The sequence below is a fragment of the Pteropus vampyrus genome, unplaced genomic scaffold (assembly GCF_000151845.1).
Source record: "Pteropus vampyrus isolate Shadow unplaced genomic scaffold, Pvam_2.0 Scaffold364, whole genome shotgun sequence".
NCBI classification, from domain to species: Eukaryota; Metazoa; Chordata; class Mammalia; order Chiroptera; family Pteropodidae; genus Pteropus; species Pteropus vampyrus.
Genome location: NW_011889145.1, coordinates 319871 through 323686, shown reverse-complemented (window position 1 = coordinate 323686; position 3816 = coordinate 319871).

The following is a 3816-nucleotide window of genomic DNA, read 5'->3' as shown; positions in this document are numbered from 1 at the left end:
CACGTTTCCGTGCCGAGGTCCTCGGCGGCGTCTCTTACACGAAGACACGTCCGGAGGCAGCTCGTTTGTCCTCAGAAGCCTCCTCCGGCCTTGCCTCTCCCGTCTGGGCCCTGCACGGTGACCGAGGACACCTGAGATGCCCGCCTCCCCGGACTCATCGGTTGCTTGTCCGTCCGCTGGGACAAGGCGCTTCATGAGCGCTCGCTGTGCCCTGCAGGCTGGGTCTGAGCAGCCTTTGGGGGGACGGTCGGCGAGTAGACAAACGGGCCATGAACTGCCCTCGTGAGATTCGTCACGAGTTCGGTCACGGAAAGAGTCGTGTGCACAGAGAGAAGCGGGCGGGGCTGTCACTGGGACCGCGGTCGGGGCAGGCGGCCCCGGGCAGGTGGCCTCGGCGCCAGCGCAAACCCGTGACAGGGTTTCCGGCCACGGTAAGCGGGGGAGAGCGGTCCAGGCAGAGGGCACACGGGCTGTGAGACCATCCTGTGGGGGCCAGACCCGGGTGGCCGGAGACACAGGAAGGGGCTGGCCGGGTCACGGGGTGTCTGGCCACAGTCTAGGAAGAGATGGGGGGGGCTTGGACTAGCTCGGGGGGGTCAGGTGTGCCCAGTGCTGTCCACACCTGGCTGTTCACGCCCTTTGCCAAGTGACCCGTCCCTCAAAACCCGGCAGCAACGAGCATCGGCCGAGATCGCGTCTCGCAGAAGGGAGGCCCCCAAGGGACGGAGGAAAGCAGAGGCGGCTGTTTCAAAATAAACTTTCGGAACTCCCCAGGTGAGGCCGTTTGCTCAGTCAAGAGAAAAGGTCTTTGTAATCTCGAAAGGTTAACTTTCGTGCACTGGGTGTTATAAACATATTTCTGCCATAAACAGCGGATTTGGGAGCACGAGGGATGCACGCGAGAGGCAGTTGTTTTCTCGCCGTGAACCTGATAAACACCCCACGGGCTGGGGTACAGGGGAGGCGAGTGGGGGACGAGCCAATGGGTCGGGACGCGAAGACGGGGCTGGGGCCTGCGTGAGGCCCCGTGGCAGACGCCACTGCCCAGGCAGAGCTTCGAGACCCCCGCGGAGGAAGCCGGTTTCCTGATCCTCAGTGACCACCCACGCCCAGCAGACCGGGGGTCAGGGGTTCCCTGGAGGGGGCCGTTTCGGGAACCCCGTCCTGGAGGGAAAGGGGAGGGGATGTGTCTCATCATGACCCTGGACTTGGTGAGGCAGCTTCAGGCTGTGACCGGGACAACTGGACCTGCGTCCTGGGCTTGGCAGGGTGACGGGCTGTGGCCGCAGACTGGGCACCTTTGTCCGGCAGCAACCACACTCCCAGAGTGCTCTGGGGCAGGCGACCAGGCCTGGCGTGGGTCCCGCTTCACAGCCAACCTAGGTCCTGTCCACGAGGGCCACCGCGGCAGGAAGGGGCAGGGGCGGCGCCATCACCGGGGGGGAGGGAGGGACGAGTCGCACTGAGAGGTGGGAGACCCGGTCACCTCAGGTGGAGTGGCAGCCCGGAGCTCCGAGTGCTGACCCTGACTGCGGCAGGGCCGGACAGGGAAGGGGGACTTTCCCAGCCCCGGCATCCCCCCCCAAGCCCCCTGCCCCCACCAGACCCAGCAGGAGTCCGGGGTAGCCAGTGCGGGAGGGCAGTCCACCCCGTCACGTGCCTCGCCCCCACGTGTGCCCAGCCTGACCCACGGAACTCGTGCTCATGCTCTGCGCCTGACCTTGGTTGTCACTTCTTCTAGAAACCTTTCCTAATCTCACGAGAGTCAGGTGTCTCCCCCGAGGGCCTCCGAAGCCGCCTGTACTTGTCCGGTGCTGCACATCGTACGGTCACGGCCTGTGGACTTGTGCGTGTCCCTCGCCAGACACAGCCTCGGGGGCCGGGGACCGCGCCTCGTAGCTGGAGCGTGGGAGGCGGCAACACTTACATTTTTATCCATAAAGAGAGAAGCTTTGCGCAAAGGAATGTGTAATTGTGATTCTGTTTGTATAAGATCCTGGAACAGCCGAAACGATCTAGGGCAGAAAAACGAGGCCAGTTCGCTTTTGTGGACCGTGGGAGGTGCTGGCTGGGGTGACGGCGAATTCTCTGTCTTGATAGGAGGTCGGACCACACATTTGCCAAAACTCAGCAAATACACACCTAAGATTTGTGCACTGTACATAAATTGTACATCAAAAGAAAAACTGTCGTTGAGATCCAGTTGATGATGGGTATGCTGAGGTATTTAGGGAGAAATGGACTAAGCTTTATCATTTGCTTTGAGTCGCGTAGAGAACCAAACTGGGTTCACGGATGGGAGGAAGGTGGTAGATGGGTGGGCACGCGATGGGGTGTCGTAGGGTCTGAGTGAGGGGATGGTGACGATGTGGGTGCTCACCGCGTGCTGGTTTCCTACAGCTTCTGTGACAAATGACCACACACTGGGCACCTTAAAACAACAGAAGTTTATCCTTCCACAGTTCCGGACGCCGGAAGTCTGAAATCAGTCTGAAATCAGTGTCGGCAGGCAGGCCACACTCGCTCCGCGGGCTCGAGGGGACATTTGGCCTCCTGCCGCGCCCAGCTTCTGGTGGCGCTGGCGTTCCTTAGCTGGTGGCCCCTTGCTCTAGTCTGCCTCCGTGGTCACGTTGCCTTGTCCTCTGTCAAATCTCTCTCTGCCGCTCTCTTATAAAGACTCTTGTGACTGTTTAGGGCCCCCCCATAATCGGGATAAACACCCCTCCCCATCTCATGATCCCCACTTAATCACCACTGCAGGAACCTTTTCCAGATACAGTAAGATTCGCGGGGGTCAGGACCCGCCATCTCTAGGGCCATTATCAGCCTAATACTCTGTCTGGAGAGCTCTGGACGGCAGGGACAGGTGCGTGTGTCCAGGTGAGAGCCAGCAGACAGCGGCGGGGTGGCCCCTGCGGACAGGGGTGGGAGGCACGGCTGGCGGGCGAGGCTCTGTCCTCCAGCAGGCTGCCCTGCCGCTCGTGGTCCCAGGCACCCCAGACAGGGTTCCCGCGTCGGTCCCTGCCCGAGCCCGTCTCTCTGCCCGCTGCGGCCAGTCCCGGCCGGTCCTGATGCCAGTGGACTGTCCACGTGAGTGCCTCCGGACTCGGAGGCAGGACGCACCGGCCCGGCGGGTCTCCAGTCTTTGATTGAGCGAGTCACCTGCCAAGCACGTGTTCCGAATGGTTCTGGCAGTCCCAGCACCTGGATTACTGCCAGAGAATGCGGAGCATCCGGTAACCCGGGAAGTAAACCTTTGCAGACTCCGTCGAGAACTCACGTGACTCCGAGCTTCAGGGACACATGCTCACTGTGGCAGGAAGGCACGGCCAGTGAGGTGGCACTGCCTTGTGTTGGTTTGGGGACCCTGAAGACAGACCGTGTGAGGAAGGCCTGATTTGGGAGGGATCCAGGTGAGGAGGGGCAGGCAGGAAGGCCGATGAGGGGTGGTCAGTGGGCAGCGCCCTGCTGTGGACTTTGGGGCTCAGTCCCCGGGGCCTCTGAGGAGCTGCTGTCCCCTTGAGGACCTCGGAGGCCGGGTGAACTCGCTGAGCCATCGCCACCCTGGCCAGAGACCCCTGTGCTCCTGGCCGCCCTAAAAAGGCTAAGTCCACTCCCGGGGTGGGCGAGCATAGGGCGTCCCCCGTGTAGGGCGCACGTGTGCCCACCACACCCCTCTTCCCTTGGAAGCAGCCAGAGCCCGGAGACGCAGCAGGCGTCGGGTTCTAGATGGTTCCTTGACTCAAACTCCATTCCTTAATTCAGTCATGGAGTGCTCGCCGTGTGCGGGGCCCTGTCCTGGTGGCTCGGGGACAG